General features: G+C 34.8%; 2 long non-coding RNA genes across 4 annotated transcripts; one reads left to right on the plus strand and one right to left on the minus strand.

Moving 5' to 3' along the window:
• The first annotated feature begins 6,677 nt into the window (after positions 1–6,677).
• LOC127870820 (uncharacterized) lies at positions 6,678–9,963 on the plus strand. The gene is made up of 2 exons (XR_008044940.1): positions 6,678–7,244; positions 8,934–9,963. It is a non-coding gene; the product is annotated as an uncharacterized LOC127870820 (long non-coding RNA).
• A 1,144-nt stretch (positions 9,964–11,107) lies between these two features.
• LOC127870804 (uncharacterized) lies at positions 11,108–17,806 on the minus strand. 3 transcript variants are annotated; one of them, XR_008044916.1, is made up of 4 exons: positions 17,369–17,806; positions 16,513–16,624; positions 13,487–13,567; positions 11,108–11,760 (listed from the first exon to the last, which is right to left on the minus strand). It is a non-coding gene; the product is annotated as an uncharacterized LOC127870804 (long non-coding RNA). The 3 variants fall into 3 exon arrangements; XR_008044918.1 differs by having other exon boundaries at positions 17,242–17,373; XR_008044917.1 differs by having other exon boundaries at positions 17,232–17,369.
• Between the last annotated feature and the right edge of the window lie 640 nt (positions 17,807–18,446).

The raw sequence follows: 18,446 nt of genomic DNA on the forward strand, positions 1-18,446 counted from the left end.
ATTGGCCGATTATTTTAAACACAATAGAAAAAGATACTGGTATAACCATTATTTATAATTTGGTGTTATAACACCCAAATAACCATTATTTATGATATTGTGTTATAACCCCCAAATAACCATTGTGTTGTAACCGCCAAATATTTCATAGTTAATTTTATTTACATTCGTTTTCTTTTTTTTTACTGGCATCCGTATGCAGTTTTCATTAATGGAACAGAACTGTGTAGGTTTTAAAAAATCTGCTTCATCTTGTAAGCGTAATTTCATATTTGTCTCAACTTCAAGGGGATATGATTCTGAACTTATTCTTACGTTTCTCATTTACGATAGGGGATGAGTACTCATTGATATGAAAACACTGTGAAAGTTTGGAAAAAAAATGAATGAAAACTGTAAATTGCATAAAGAAGCTGCATTTCACAATACTGTGAAATTCAGTAAAAGATCATAATAGATTTATTGCTCCGATATTCATCATTTTCAATGGGGTTCGAGTAATAATGATATAAAAACATTTAACAAGTTTGGAAAGATTCATACGAAAGTTGTGAAATCTTTTAAACAAGTGGAAAATGTTTATTTTGTCAAATTTAATTAAAAAAATTCTGGACTTATTGTCCCGATGTTACTCATTTTAAATGAGGTAAAAATGCTCATTGATATGAAGACACTGTAAGTTTGGAAATAATCTGATGAAAAATGTTGACATAATCACCTAACCAAGCAGTTTTTCACTTTTATTTTTAAACTCAAAGAGACTTATTTCTGGACTTATGGTCCGATATTGCTCATACAGAGTTTGGGTTGGGTCCTCATTGATAAAAAAAACCTGTGCAAGTTTGGGAACAATCGGGTGAAAATTTTGGACTTCGAACAACGATTTCAAAATTTCTTAACTTCTAAGGAAGATAACTATGGATGTAATGGTCGGATAATGCTAAAGGGCCCATACCACCTGGATAGTAATACGTGTCGCGCTTTGCGCTCTATATGTGGTTCTTAAAAAAAACTCCGAGGATTGCTTGACTCTATGGAAACGGGTTGCTGGGACACAGCTCCTCCTTGATAAGCGGCTGCTTTCTGTATCGCAACTCATTGTTACAATCAATAATACGTGTCGCGCTTCGCGCTCTATATGTGGTAGGGATAATACTCAGGGCCTATGATAGATAACCATAAAAATACATGGATAATAGATGTGTTGTTTGCATTTATTTGTTAATATAAAAACACGTGTATTTTTTAATAAGATATTTAAGTGATGTAAGAAATTTTAATTAACATTGTCACCACGCGGCATCCATTAATTTTAATAAAAATGTCCACGTGTAGTAAAATGGATTTTAAAATGTCTGCATAAAATAAAGCTTTATTATATTTATTAACCTGACTGAAAAAAATGTCAGCCGCCGAACTGTTCCGTTCGTGCCGGAACCCGGGATTGAACCGGGGGCCTTTAGATGATTATTGCGTAAACAACTTCAGTCTAACGCTCTCCCAGCTATTCCGGCTGACATCATTTATGTACTGCTATTTGGTGAAGTTGTGTATAACGATCGTATTATATGTCTATTAATAAACTAATACATTGTACGTTTTCGTACCACTACGCCTTCCAATAAACTTGCTTGCGCGATAGGTCGTCAAATATCGTACTACATTGATTCTCCACTAAATAAGCAATTTAGAAAAACCACAAAATAAATATGTTTTGATTATGTTTTGTTTTTATACAAAACCAGAAAGTTTCGCGTATTTGCCCAGTCCCTGTGATCTTTCCCCTGTGATCAGTTGTGGATCAGTTATTAATTAAAACAATTAGCTTTGCATTATTGGCAATAAATGGTGTAATAAATGTAATAGGCACAAACGCAGTACTTATTTACACTAATTTACACAAAAAATCTTCACTTTGCAAGATATTCTTAAAACAAAAATATATACATTGATCCGTAAAATAACTTCTCCTCCCATAAGCGAAAACAAATGCAATACATACTAGTCGCCGCTCTCAAAAGCGACGCCAATAATGAGTATTTCAATTAAAAGCGAAAGTTCATCAATCTGTCCGCATATCACTATGTATTTAAATCGACCCATAGACTGAATGATTTAAGATAACTTGTTTAATTTAAACATGTATTGTCTATTTTATTTGCACGTGCGCAAGATAAGATTACAAATGAAATCGACATGTATTTGATACTCAAAAATTGTTTCTAATTTCTTACTACTACATGCAGTTATTTCAATAATGTAAAGCACAAATCCTGCTTCAACATGTGGTCCGTACTTTCTGTGTTTAAATTAATATACTGGTTATTGCCTTGTTGTGTCGTATTTGATTCCAATGAGTAAATATTGGAATTTATTGTACACTCACCGGTGGTTTAAAGAGAAATATCAGTGAATTAAAACTGATAATTTGCAGTTTCAAACAGTGAAAATCGATAATTGTCCCTATTTTCTTGTGAAATAATGTCATTTTATGACGTTAAGAGGTCAATTTTCCAGCAACATTCGTTAGTTAATATTATTTGTAAGCATAAAAGAAGAATGTTTTATTCGGTTGACAATTGATTCTAATTCACTAGTGGTTATAGAAAAATAAATAAAAATGTTAATTTCTATGATCATTCATGAATTAAAATCGATATTCCACCGAATCCAACGAGTATAATCTATTTAATATAGATCAATCGCGGCCTTTACCCGGCGTAAAACCTACACCTGTCATAACATCATCTTGGAATTTGCTTGAAGTTGTAAGTATGTTGCTCTAGTGAATCTTAACCATTGAGCAATTAAATTGCAACTAAATCAAATTCTTTTATACCTTATGATAAAATATGAAATTTCTACAGAGAAATAACAGCAGTGAAAATAAACAAATTGTTATTTTCACCGTTGAAAATAACAAATTTTCCGAACTCCTTTTGCTATTTTTAGATTATCATATATATTTTTTTATATATTTTCTTTGATCACGAGTGAATTTAAATCGACATTCCAACTAATCAACAAATTTTCTTTTTACTTTATGCTTTTTCATCGTTTATTTAACTTGTAAAAGAGTTTAAGTGGAGAATTTCGCTGGTATCATGACGTCATTTCGTCACACTAATGACGTCATTTTGTGTTTTGAAATGTATTGAGGCACGCCACGGGAGAAAGGGTAACTTTTCAGCGAAAGGGAAACAGCTGTTCATTATTTTATTGAAAAAGGGGCATACAAGAAACAGAAAATTTGTTCATGTCAGCGTAAGATCGTTTGTTATTTCACTCGTGATCTTATAAAAATAATATTTTCTATGATCACTCGTTAAATAACAAACGATCTTACACTGACATGAACAAAAATCCTCTATTTATTATCCTCCTCTTTGTTTTCTTTTGAAGTTGAATTATGATACTATAGCCATGTTCACTTTTACTTCTGAGTGGGATCATCATGTTATGTTAAATTTCGTATTGCATATGTTTTCGTACAGTGTATTGTATAGATAAGTGTTTATTTGCCTGAAAGAAAAGACTGTTGGACAATAATTGTTCTCCTGATACTATATGTTTGGAGTTTCATTTTTCCAAATATTGTTTACTGTAGAAATGATGTGTGAATAAAACGAAAGTATAAAGAACTTAAGGAGTTGGTGTTGTTATAATTTGTTAATGCTTACATTGTATTGGCCCTTTTGCGGAATCTTTGAAAACATATACCTAGTTTAGTTTGACTGTTTCATTTTTTTAACATATCAAGAAATATTCAAGTCTGCATTTTATCGTAGATGCATAATTTGTTTTTTAAATACTCAAGATCGACACGAATATCACCCTTTATCTTATATTAAATCATTTATATCAATTAAATCTAGAACAACGCACTAAACATGTACTCTAATAATGTAGGTAATTTAAATACCGGTAGTACTGTACTTGTTGAACTTCTTATTTAGACATGCAGAAGAAAGAAACAAAACGTACAGATTTTATAAGCCATAGCTCGTTGGACGCATTTTTTCACCAATTTGCTGAAAATAAGGCATATTTTTATAGTTATTTTTATGCTATTGCATTATAGCAATTATTGTAAAGACTGATGATTTGATTAGTGTTGACCAGGGGCGGAAGAAATATATATTTTGTAGCAAAAAAGGCGTTTCCAGTTATATGACTATATTGGATGGTTGTGGAGTATTGTATAAATGTTGAACTTACAATTAATAATTATTGGATGTGGGCATTGTAAACCCATTTAATTTACCTCAGTAATTATCATAGTTTAAGTGAGATGAATTGTTCATAGACCAGTTATTATAACTGGTTTGTTGATTGAAAAACCATAGTAATTACCTTTATTCATTATCGAAAATGGTGACAGTGGATATGGTGTCTGTATAGTGTCATGGATTGGTTAAAGATTCGTAAGGATTGCAATTCAAATTTATTGACGGACTGAATAAAAAATGAGGCTGTCCAGCTAGCGCAGTGGTTGTTACACTCGCTTCTCACCAAGGCGACCCGGGTTCGACTCCTGGTTCCGGCAGCATTTGAGTTCAGATGGTTGTCACCGTACCAGACAGCTGCAGTTTCCTTCGGGTACTCGCCCCCCCCCCCCTCCTTGCATAATGATACATTAATTTGGCTAAAGATACGGTAATTTAAACGCTGCTACACTGTTAATGACGAATTACAATATATACAATGCAATACAGATATACCATCAAGTTTGTAAAATGTCACACAAAAGTCATTTACATTTCATTGGGGTTCCATGATGTTATAAATATTGTCGTGTTTGTTATTATTCTTGTGAACAACTTGTTTACGTCAACGTCCGAAAAAAATAGATATCTGAAAATGACTACAAGATCATAAAAACGTTGTGTTTTTTTGCGAAATCTTAAATTATATAAGTGAGTTCATCTTATTAAATTAATACAATAACTTACCATTAATACACGTTTATAAGAAAAAATAAGTAAGTGAAGCTCTTACAGTTAAATATACGTATTTAATAATAATTAATTAGATATCAACTATGCAGTAAAAGTGCTCACAAATGAAAGCGTTTAACTTTATATCGTATTAATATTCGCTCTTTATCGTGACTTTACTCACTGCGAAATTTCTTAGCGGGTTATAAAATTACAGATCACGCTAAGAAAATTCGAAGCGAGTTACGTCGAGATGAAGAGCGAATATAAATAAGGAATAAACTCTAATCACTTTCTTGCCAATATGGCTTGAAAGTGAGCGACATGTAAAAACAAAGAATGCAAGTTATAAAGGGCATAAAACGGCGAAAAATACCTGTCTGTGCATGTACGTCGCCATCTTGTTTGTCACGTGATTACTATATCTGAATGTGATCAAAGTGTTTTGCAAAAAGGCACTAACTCTTTTTAGTTTACATCTACTTAGTTTCCGGAAAATCGTCATTGGATATGTCGTGGCCGTATTAAGATCAATTTCCTCACTAAGTGTTGTTTCGAAAGATAGCACGCACATTCAGTCAAAATAGCATTTTTGTGTACTAGGCATTCAGTGGACGATATAGTATTAGTTAACTATTGTTTAAAATGTTAAAACAATGCATTAATAAATCAAAGCACGATCACCAGGAATAGACCAATTTGGAAACAGATCTCCAAATCTCTTGCATGGAGCGTTGGTGGAAAGCGTGTTCAGAAGCATGGCAACGGGATCAAGAAGTAAACATGCCGCTCATGCAAACGCACGTGTGGCGGCGAATGGCAGCAATTATTTAGAGGCTTTTAATCAAGGCACCTGTGACGAAGGTATCGCGGACACGATCGTTAATATAACGTGCAGAAAGGTAGATTGTCCTCGTGAAAAATATGAGGCGATATCTGAAGAGCGAGCCATGTTTTGTGAAGCGGAATCTTTACAGGATGAGTTCGATTTAAGCGAAGACATACAGAAATGGAAAGGTATTCAAATATATTATTAATACGAGAATACGAGCATCAGCAGCGGTCTGAATGATCATGGCCATAATCTTCATAATATTTATAACATTAATTACTTGCACTATTAATAATGGTTGTTGCTGCTTAATATACTACTACTACTACTACTACTACTACTACTACTACTACTACTACTACTACTACTACTACTACTACTACTACTACTACTACTACTACTACTACTACTACTATTAGGTCTTTGATATGCACAGGGTGTTATAACTTTCAGATGTTATTTGTAATTATACACTAGTATGCGTTTATACAGTATAAAGAAATATGAAAGTTTCAAGTACATCTCGCGCCGCAGTAGCTTGTTATAGAATAACCGTCTTTTTGTAGAAATGGTTAAAAATCACTATGTCGACAAGGAGACTAGAACGGCCTGTGCAGGCTGTAACAAGAAGTTCAAATTGACACGAAGGCCTTTTCACTGTAGAAGGTTAGCAGTTTATCTTCATTTATCTTCTTGAATTTATAAGATCAAAATATTTTCACATTAACAGCACCAAATATCCTCGAATGCCCTAATTTGACTTCCCTAAGCAATCTGTTGAAGTTGATAGTAAGATAACTCCAAAAGGGAATCAATTATAAGACAAATTGTGGATATTATGTGTTTATTTTTGAAAAGCAACCTATGGAAAGCCAAAGGGGACCCCCGCTAAAATACATATATTTATATAGTAAATGTCGGGATTTTCATTTTTCGCGGAACTTTCACTTTCCGCGAAAAACCAAGGCCAGCCATAAAATACTACATACAAATCTAAATCTAAAAAGCGCGGAACATTACTATATTTTCCGTCGGAACAATTATCTTTCAACCCCGTAGAGAAAGCGGGCTCAAATAATCGCGCGGAACCTTAATATTATCTACTCTGTACAAATAGTAGTGTATAAAATCGCGCGGACCTAATCCACAAAGCGCGGAACACAAATATCTTCCGCGAAAATTAAGCATTGAATTACTGTACAAATCTCGGGTTGCTATGTAAATTGCGGGTTGCTAATGAAAAATCGCGCGGAAGATTCATTACTCCGCGCGATTTTCAATAGCATTGAATTACTGCACGAAATTCGGGTTGCTATGTGGTTACGCGATAAAATTTGATTGGTTCCGATACCTAGAAAGAACCAATCAAAACTCGCGTCTTATCCAGCATTCATGCAGCCATCATGATGACGGTTGTTTCACATTAACACAAAACCTTTCAAAGAGTGATCATTTTTGATGACATTAGCAATGAGGTTAGTATTTAACATACATGAATTATGAATTTTAATGCAATTAAAACAGCTCAAGAGTATCGAGTGTTGTTTTCACGGTTTGTCTATATGCAAACGTCTCTGATAAAACATAAATACCCGCATAAACACGTCATAATCATATGTCGTCAAATAATGAAATATAGTGTTTGTGTGTAAGAAACATCTTCCCTTAAGCTCAGTTAGTAGAGAGCCAAGTTATTGTTATGGCAGTCGTGTGCTCTAGTCCAGCACCGTATACATCTTCAATTAAAAAGAAAAAGAACAAGGCTTTACAGGCAATTCATCCCAAAGGCAACTCGTACCTTGGTCAACTCGTACCCATTTTTAGCTCGGCGTTTTCGGAGAAAACCCGAGGTATTGTCATAGCCAGCACGTCATCCGCCGTAGGCGTCGTGCTAAAACCTTAGCATTGGCTCTAAAATCAAAGTGCTCCACCTACAACTTTGAAATTTCATATGTAGATGCACCTTGATGAGTTCTACACGCCACACCCATTTTTGGGTCACTAGGTCAAAGTCACTGTGACCTCTAATATAAAACTTTAACATAGGCTCTAAAATCAAAGTGCTTCCACCTACAACTTTGAAACTTCATATGTAGATGCACCTTGATGAGTTCTACACGCCACACCCATTTTTGGGTCACTAGGTCAAAGGTCAAGGTCACTGTGACCTCTACTATACAACTTTAACATTGGCTCTAAAATCAAAGTGCTTCCACCTACAACTTTGAAACTTCATATGTAGATGCATGTTGATTTGTTCTAAACTCCACACCCATTTTGGGGTCACTAGGTCAAGGTCATTGTGACCTCTAAAAAAATAATCTGACAAGCACCTGTAGCCGAGCGTGGCACCCGTTATGCGGTGCTCTTGTTGTCAACTCGTACCTCATTCAAACTATTCAACTTGTTTCATTTGTCTTATTTTGTCACAATTGTCAAATTCTTGAAAGACATCAACCACAAGTGTCAATTTTCATCAACACTTTCGCTGCTTATACATATCTGCAGCAGACAACTTGCGTGAGCAATGCTTAGATAATTTAAGTGGAAACGTCAAGAGGAAAATAAAAATTGTCTCTATGAGTTTGACTTATAAGCTAACCATCCTACACCTATTTCTGTATATCGGGTACGGGTTTAGTTTGGGTAGGTACCAGTTGACTAAAAAACAGGTAAGAGTTGACCACAATGGGTAGGTGTTTACCACGGAACAATTTGACCGGCATGCAGAACAAGATTATTGATTATTATATTTAACTGTCAAACAAATCTGAAAGATAACACAATGTATTACAAACACAATGACTGTCAAGACATTCTAAACTCTTACAGTTAACATATAACAGGTGTACACATCTGATATACTGACCAAATTAAATAACTCAAGATTCACACCAGATACGACACAGTTTCAAAACTCAACATTTTGTCTGCATGCCATGCCAATTTAGTCCAAAAAATTTGATTTAACCAGTGAATTCTGAGCTATATTTCTTAAAGCAGAATGCACATTATGTCTTAAAAGTGTTTTCCGGCTAATTTCTGGTATATCTTCAGATATCAATAGCAGAATGCAAATAATGAGTATAATGTTCTGTATTGTGGAGGAAATACATGTAGTAAAATAATATGCAAGTATGAAACATGGTTTTTGTATTTTATAGCTGTAGCAGTGTTCCCATCTTGAACATCTTCTGTGTATCTGTGGGGCAGAGCCAGCTTGCCCATCTGACCTCTGTTGTGGACAACCGAGTCAGAGCCAGCTTGCATGTCATTTGTTGTGGACATCCGTGTTAGAGCCAGCTTGCACGTCCTCTGTTGTGGACATCCGTGTTAGTGCTAGCTTGCACGTCATCTGTTGTGGACATCCGTGTTAGAGCCAGCTTGCACGTCATCTCTTTTGGACATCAGTGTTAGAGCCAGCTTGCACATCCTCTGTTGTGGACATCCGTGTAAGTGCTAGCTTGCACGTAATCTGTTGTGGACATCTGTGTTAGAGCCAGCTTGCACGTCATATGTTTAGGACATCAGTCAGAGATAGCTTGCATGTTATTTACTTGTGGACATTAGTCAGAGCCAGCAAGGACAATCTCTGTTGTGGATATCTGTCTTAGAGCTTGCACGTCATCGGTTGTTCACATCCTTGTAATAACCAGCTTGCACATCAACTGATGTGGAAATCTGAGTCAGAGCCAGCTTGCACATCATCCGTTGTGGACATCTCTTTATGATTCTACTCTTTGCTAAGATTGACACTGTGACTTTAGTTTAATATGTTACAACCTTAAGCTATTCCTATTGTTGAATACAAATATTGGGTCATTAAAATATATTTTGTTGGATAATTTGTATGTTGAGTTGTATTGTTTGGTCATTGCAAAGTATCAAGTTATTTTAAGACAAGAAAAAGCTCATCTTTCATCATGTATTTATTTTAAAATTCTTGAATGTTAGTGAAGGGACAGTTCATATAATTAAAAGCAATTGTAATATAATTGCTTGTGTTTTATTGCACAGTGAATACCATCTTGTCTTTATGCTGTTATATAGAACGGAGAAATAGTAATCTGTCGTTTTTATATGCAATGGGATTGTATATCAAGACTTGTATGTTCATATGAAAAAATTGCCATAATTTTTCTCTTTATATTTTATTCCTGCTAAATGGTTGATGCAATAAAGTTAAGTCTTTAATGACTTGTGTTTCTTGTAATATTATTTGTAAGCAAATTTGGCTGTAGTATTAGATGCATGCTGTACAAGATACTGTAGAGCAACATTATATTGTTTGAGTATGAATAGATAATTCAAGGTGCACAGCCATTAATTTTGACCTCCACCATCTCCGATTTTGGTTAGACAGTTGCAAGTTACTTGCATTAGTATGATGTCTTAAAAATTAGTATAATTGCTGTTGTGTTATTATTAACCTTTTCCTGCTCTGAGGAAATTTTAAAATTTCTACATGCAAACATCATAAAACCAGAACAGCCTGCAAGTAACTCACAATCTGTTCAGGTTTTATGCTGTTTGCTGCTCATCAGTATCCATGGGTTGGAAACAAAGCCTTTAAAACTTTAATATAGTAAGAAAGGTGTTAAATTAAATTTATTCTCGAATGTGTCTTAGTGCGTTTTTGAGTGGTACAGGGTTAAATGTCTCATTTTGTTTTTGATTATCTTTGGTTTATTGAACATATATGAGCCTTGCTCTGTGAAAAAGGGGTTTAATGCATGTACGTTAAGTATCGTCCCTGATTAGCCTGTGCGGTCTGCCCAGGCTAATCTGGAGTGCTCATGCATTAAACCACTTTTTCACAGAGCAAGGCTCATATGTATTAGACAGCGCATTCAAATAATACAATTTAAATCTGAATCTTTTATTTAGTTGCAATACCTTAAAGCTTACTATGTTTGCAGTTTTAGTGAAAACACAAACTTTTAATCAAAGAAGCATATAATGTGTATTACTCATTAAATCAACTTCCACTTTATTCCATACACGTGTTCGACTCTGTGACATTATGTTCTGTCAAAGCTTTTATTGCAAATTCATAAAACATAAATTGGTAACCTTGGGTATCCAAAAGGAATCCAAATTTTACTAGCCATAGACTTTCCAAAATGCAATTGTTTCTGAGAAGTATTTTTCTCTAGAAGGTGGCAAAACTCCTAAGCAATTCCTTTTTGGGCTAATGGTAGGGCTTATGCGTGTAACACCCATTGACAAATTATTAAATATACATTGAAAGGTCATTGTTCACAAAACGGATCATGATATAACATGATGCAGCATTTTGTACTATATCAAATTAAATGTTGCTGAAAACAGTAGAATATTCAAATTATGGACATTTTATTCTGTTAATAATGCTATCTTTATAACATTACAAATCAATAAAGCATGCTTAACAATAGCAGAACTCTTTTGACTATTAATTATCTTTTCCATTCTTTAAATCTTTACAAAATTCATTGTCCCACTAACACCATCCTATAAAACAGGTTATGGCTTCCAATTGTTAATCAACTATAAAGCATGAACAAAGGCACAAATATCGCAGTATCTTTTGCAAATGATACAAATGTCCATGGCCTCGATACGGAACAAAAAGCAAGATTTCTTGTCAGGCGGTAAGCTGAATCCACGAGAACATTCGAAAAATTGTCCATTTAATGCGCCACCGGGCCGTTCTTATTTAAATGGGCATCATGCACAGAACTTGGCCATCCAGGGCATATGTCCAAACATTTCAAGTTACTGTCACAGACTGCTTGAAGAACTAAACTGCTGATAAACAAGGACCTATGCTCAGATGTTGAAGCAGGACATGCACTGTGGGTTCCATCAACAGTCCAATCATTCTACATCATTCATGAAATCCACAGGCAATGATCATCAGCTCATGACGAGATTCTGGAAATCTGATGTACTGCTCCATCATTGCTGACAAGACTCTACATGTTGAAATGACTGTGTAATGTTGAGTCCCTGAAATACAAAAGTAAAATTCATGCTAGAGTTTAGCCATATTAATTATGCTTGATTGCATTTAAAGCTTTAGGCTTATTAAGACATTCTAGAGTCCGTTTTCTGGGAATAATCAGTACTTTGTATATATGAAGATAAAGAGACCGCTAATAAACAGGGTTGAACCCAAAATGTTCCCATCACTAGGTGAACCCCATATCCACTACGCCAGCCTGACAAAGTAAATGAAGTGAAGCTTCTAAGTTACGTCTCATTTGATTGTTAACAAGAGCACCGCCCTGCGCGTTCAGACCTCTCATCTATTTTTTTTAAAGTTGAAGGGACCTATCTCAATACTTCAATCACAAAGGAGGGAGAAGTGGGGTGGAGAAGGGTGTATAGTGTGGTGGTGTGGTCATTTATTACACTATCTTCAAAAATGAAAAAATGATAAAAATAAATATTTGTGTTTTTTAGCCATGTTTAAAAAAAATGGGCGGGGGTATAGTGTGAGGGTGTGGTCATTTATTAGATGATCTTTCAAAATGAAAAAAAAGTACTTTTTTCTTTTGGGGGGGGGGCGTGGGGGATGGTTTGGGTAGAGTCTATTGTGGTATGTCAGGTAAGAGTTGCTTTGTAATGCTTTGCATTGACCGTTCCAAGGCGGTGACCCCAGCTTTATTCATATTTTGTGTTTATGTTGGTTTGTATTGTGCTGTTTTGTACTGTTTGGGCAATCGGTCACTTGCCTTAAATAAAGGACCAACTAATTGTTTTTAATGAAAATTCAATATTGCTCCAGCAGCTGGAGTTTCACTTCTTTATATTGTAAAGAAGTTATGGAAATTTTAGCAGAATTTAATAATTTCACCTTGAGAGTCATGGTCATTCAAAGGTCAAGGTAAAATTCAACTTGCCAGGTACAGTAACTTATCATAGCATGACAGTATTTGAAGTTTGAAAGCAATAGCCTTGATACTTTAGAAGTAAAGTGGATCGAAACACAAAATTTAACCATATATTCAAAGTTACTAAGTAAGAAAAGGACCATAATTCCGTCAAAATGACAACCAGAGTTATTCAACTTGTCCTGTACTGTCCTCTTATGATAATTTGCGAGTGTTTCAAGTATGAAAGCAATATCTATGATACTTTAGGAGTAAAGTGGACCAAAACACATAACATAACAAAATTTTCAATTTTCTAAGAATAAAAAGGGCACATAATACTTTCAAAATGCCAGTCAGAGTTACATAACTTTGTCTGCACAGTCCCTTTATGATAGTAAGTGTTGCAAGTATGAAAGCAATAGCTTTGATACTTAAGGATTAAAATGGACCTAAACACAAAACTTAACCAAATTTTCAATTTTCTAAGCATAAAAAGGGCACATAATTCTGTCAAAATGCACGCCAGAGTTATCTAACTTTGCCTGCTCAGTCCCCTCATGGTATTAAGTAAATGTACTAAGTTTTATACTTGATACTTTATGAGAAAAGTGGACCTAAACACAAAACTTCACCGGACGCCGACGCCAAGGTGATGACAAAAGCTCATAATTTTTTTTCAAAAAAAATAGATGAGCTAATAAATAAAATGTAACAGTTTGCACACTTGATTACACGATTTTTCATAAATACTCCTTCAGCTTTTTGTTTACATATGAAGGCTAGGGCCACTTTCTGCGAGCCTTACAAAAAAACTAACCATATTTGCAATTGTCAAGCCTCCTTCACATAAAATTTACCTTTGCTTATTCCAATATCCTTTTTCCAACAGACATTGTGCGCTCACGTACCATACATGGTGCCACAGTTTCACAGAATTCCTACAAAACAAGGGCTGTTTGTAAAACATGCATGCCCCCCATATGGGCTCTCCGTTGTAGTGACAGCCATTGTGTGAATATGTTTTTTGTCACTGTGACCTTGACCTTTGACCTAGTGACCTGAAAATCAATAGGGGTCATCTGCCAAAGTTTCATGATCCTAGCCATAAGCGTTCTTGAGTTATCATCTGGAAACCATTTTCCTATTTCGGGTCACCGTGACCTTGACCTTTGACATTGTGACCTGAAAATCGATAGGGGTCATCAGCGAGTCATGATCAGTCTACATATCAAGTTTCATGATCATAGGAATAAGCGTTCTTGAGTTATCATCCGGAAACCATTTTACTATTTCGGGTCACCGTGACCTTGACCTTTGACCTAGTGACCTGAAAATCAATAGGGGTCATCTGCGAGTAATTATCAATGTACATATGAAGTTTCATGATCCTAGGCATAAGCGTTCTTGAGTTATCATCCGGAAACCATTTTACTATTTTGGGTCACCGTGACCTTGACCTTTGACCTAGTGACCTGAAAATCAATAGGGGTCATCTGCCAGCCCTTATCAATCTACCTACAAAGTTTCATGATCCTAGGCCTAAGCGTTCTTGAGTTATTATCAGGAAACCAATTTACTATTTCGGGTCACCGTGACCTTGACCTTTGACCTAGTGACCTCAAAATCAATAGGGGTCATCTGCTAGTCATGATCAATGTACCTATGAAGTTTCATGATCCTAGCCCCAAGCGTTCTTGAGTTATCATCTGGAAACCACCTGGTGGATGGACCGACAGACAGACAGACAGACATGTGCAAAGCAATATACCCCCTCTTCTTCGAAGGGGGGCATAATAAATGAAGTATACATTTACAATTCAAATTTCTTTTAAAAGAATGTGTAGGTAACTCAATTCCCTATATATTACTTTATTGTTATAAAATAAATTTCTTAATATTTAAACAGACATTTAACAAAAATTAACTTGATTCATCAAATTAATCATAATCGAATAATAGACCAGTTTCACAATATGAACACCGATTATATAGGCGATACTATTTTAAGATATCAATCATATGACCTGACGCGTCGAATTGCAGAATGAGGCTGAACGTGTAACTGCATTTTCTTTTGCTATGCAAATTGCATTGAATATCAAGATTTTAATGCGAACTGACACTGGTTAAAATTAAGTCAAACATAATGCATACAGACAACCATCACATGTCATGCTGTGTTAATTCAATAAATTAATAAGTAATTCTTATATAAAAATTATAATACCTAAATAATAATTCAAGGACATAATATTTAATACTATTAGTGTATATTAATAAATTATATTTAATCTTTATAAATAACAAGAGATGTGTTCGTCAGAAACACCAAGCCCCCTACTGCGCCGCTTAACAAAAAATTATTATTATTTTTGACCTTTGACCTTGAAGGATGACCTTGACCTTGAACTTCCACCACTCAAAATGTGCTGCTTCATGAGATACACATGCATGCCAAATATCAAGTTGCTATCTTCAATATTGCAAAAGTAATGGTCGTTAAAGTTTTTTTTCGGTCGGACGGACGGACAGACTGACATACTGACTGACTGACAGTTCAACCGCTATATGCCACCCTACCGGGGGCATAAAAATACGAGTTACCCATAAGCATCAGAGTAAATGTGGTCTGAAGACTAAACATCGATTATTGCACAAATCGAAGTCATAAATTAGCAGTATACAATACAAAGTATTATAAGACTACAATTCTCAAAGGTATGGATGTGTTAGTGTGTGAACTATTTCATGAATCATAGAACATGTAAGAGTTGAATCAAGCATAAGACAAAGTCCTATAAAATAGAAGAAAATGACACTAATGTTTAGCATTAAATTTTTGAAATATTTAAAATATATAGGTATAAAGCACTTTATAATTATGATAAAACTGGCTAATATCTATACAGTATTTAGTTTCTGACAATCTGTTTGGACAGATGACTTTCAATGTTGACAATATCTTTTATGTTCAATAAAAGCAACAATTGAGAGTTTGGCGTTAAATTATTCCAAGAAACAGCTACGCAATGCTACAACCACGAGAAGGCATGGTCACATGGAGGTGTCATTAATTGTGTCAAATGACCAGATATCTGCAACCTGTGGTTTATGACATCACGTTGTTATTTAGTAATTGTCTGCACAGTATCTGATCATAACGAGGTTATGGGTTTGTGCTGAATACAGGGGCATTTAAACGCAAGATCTATCAATAAACAAAATAATTGATCGATCGCCCAAATAATGCGCAAACAAAGAGTGTCAGATAATCCAATAAGTTTTAGACTGTCAATTTACACACACTAAGAATTGAAAGCCATACTTGGAGTGTCAGAATTTGTGCAAAAAAATGAATACAAACAAGTACTTTAATCAAGAAAATGTATTTCATATATTGGCACTTAAAATGGAAAGTATATATTAAGTAATTAACGGCTGATTCTGACAAAGACAACTTGTGTTGGCAATATCATTAAATCGCTAAATGATCAAAAGCAGAGCAATATTGCGACGCACTATTAAAAATCTTTACAAATTAAGCCTCATTCTCGAATTCTGCAAATCATTTGACTACACGCTATTGGCTTATTGTGAAAAGGGTCTATTCACTTATAAATATTTTACAGAAGTAGATTTTCCATCACTACAGCGGCTGCACTTTCTTAAAGGAAGTTTTGGAGTAAAATAGATCTACTCCAAGTTTTTGTCACAAAAAACTTCAAACATACAACACTTTCAAGTGTAGAATTAGCCGCATTTAGTGGATGATTTAGAAACATGATTAATTTAAATTACATGTAATAGCTATTGAAAAGTTAAGTTATCCAGTTATTCTTGCTGCAATGTGGATAAGAATAATACAAACCAATAGCTGACAAACCTGATATCAGTGATATGTTGACCTTTGAAGTTGAAATTGAGACCTGAAATCTGTCTGTATAGAGAGGCACAATTTGTTTGGCATATCTTGAACCATTACTGGCAACACACACCTACAAAATTTATATATAAATTACATAAAAACATAAATTTATGAATAATTTTATTCATTAATTTATGACGAAATGTTTTAATCTAGGTCAGCTATAACGAAACTAAAAACGGATTAAAAACAATACCTTATTTTAATTAATAGGTTGAAAACAAAAATAAATTTATTAATATATTGACGTTCAACTGAACGAATACAAGACACAAGTACATTACATTACAATAAGTTATTATTTCAGTCGCGTTCTGAGAAAACTGGGATTAGTGCATGTGCGTAAAGTGTCATCCCAGATTAGCCTGTGCAGTCCGCACAGGCTAATCAGGGACGACACTTTCCGCATAAACTTGATTTTCGGTAAGGAGGGACTTCCTTGAAATTAAAAAAACCATAAAAGCGGAAAGTGTAATCCCTGATTAACATGTGCGGACTGCACAGGCTAATCTGGGATGACACTTTACGCACATGCATTTAGCCAGGGACCTATACAAACAAATAGGTCCCTGATTTAGCCCAGTTTTCTCAGAACGCGGCTCATTTAATTAACGATTGTCAACATTATGCAAATTATCCGATAGTTTTACACAATATTAAAAAGTACAAATACAAACCAGGTAATACATGTAAATGATCGTATGCAATAATGTTATTGATCCCAATCTGATCTATTTCCGAATTATCTGCGAATCCATCGAGTAGAAACAATAACCATGCAATTCGGTCCGCCATCTTGAAACGTTATACTTACTGAACGCACTGATTGTGTTGCATTTGTTACAAAGTATCTGATTGGTTATTTCTAAGTATCGGATCCAATCAAATTTTTCGGGTAACTAGGGATTCTAACACCTAACAACCCGAGATTTGTACAGTAATTCAATGCTTAATTTTCGCGGACGATATTTGTGTTCCGCGCTTTTTGGATCTGGTATTTACTGGATTTTCTCTCTTTAATAGACTTCTTAAAATAGCATTCTACAATCTCCGCGCGATTTTAAACACTACTATTTGTACAGAGTAGATAAATAAGGTTCCGCGCGATTAATTGAGCCCGCTTTTTCTACAGAGTTGAAAAATAATTGCTCCGACGGAAAATATATGAAAGTTCCGCGCTTTTTAGATTTCGATTTGTATGTAGTGTTTTATGGCCATGCTGGCATTGGTTTTTCGCGGAAAGTGAAAGTTCCGCGAAAAATGACAATCCCGATATTTACTATATAAGTATATGTATTTTAGCGGGGGTCCCCTTTGGCTTTCCATAGCAACCAATTACTAAGCTTAGCAGTTTAGCTAATATACTGCACTGATACTTCAATAAAGCAAACATGAAATAAAAGTGTCATTCGGTATCTTTGTTGTAAGATCATTTAATATTGGATTTTATTTCATGTCTGGAAAGGTGCGGAGATGTATTTTGCCGGAAATGCGTATCTTATAAAAGACGACTGAATAGAATGGCAAAGTCTGACCCGGCGGGGATACAGAGGAAGGTAAATGGAGAATGGATAGTTATTTAAACTTAAATTGCTCACAGAGACATTTTAAATTTCGATAAATATAAAACGAGTCAACCGTAATATATTTCAGCAGCTTTAAGCACAAGACTAAACGAATTTAACGCAAGTATCGTTATATTAAGTGTTATTGCTTGTAAGAATGGTGGCGACCCCCAATCGCGCTTTAAGATATGGCTTAAATCAGCCACAAAATCCAGTATTTCGGTTAATACACTCTGTGTAACATAAAATTAGTTTCTTTTATTTAAGGTTTGCATTTCGTGTTTCGAGGGAGACATACAAGACGATGGTATTACGAGGAATTTGACC

Source organism: Dreissena polymorpha, chromosome 1, assembly GCF_020536995.1.
Source record: "Dreissena polymorpha isolate Duluth1 chromosome 1, UMN_Dpol_1.0, whole genome shotgun sequence".
In the NCBI taxonomy this organism is placed as follows: domain Eukaryota; kingdom Metazoa; phylum Mollusca; class Bivalvia; order Myida; family Dreissenidae; genus Dreissena; species Dreissena polymorpha.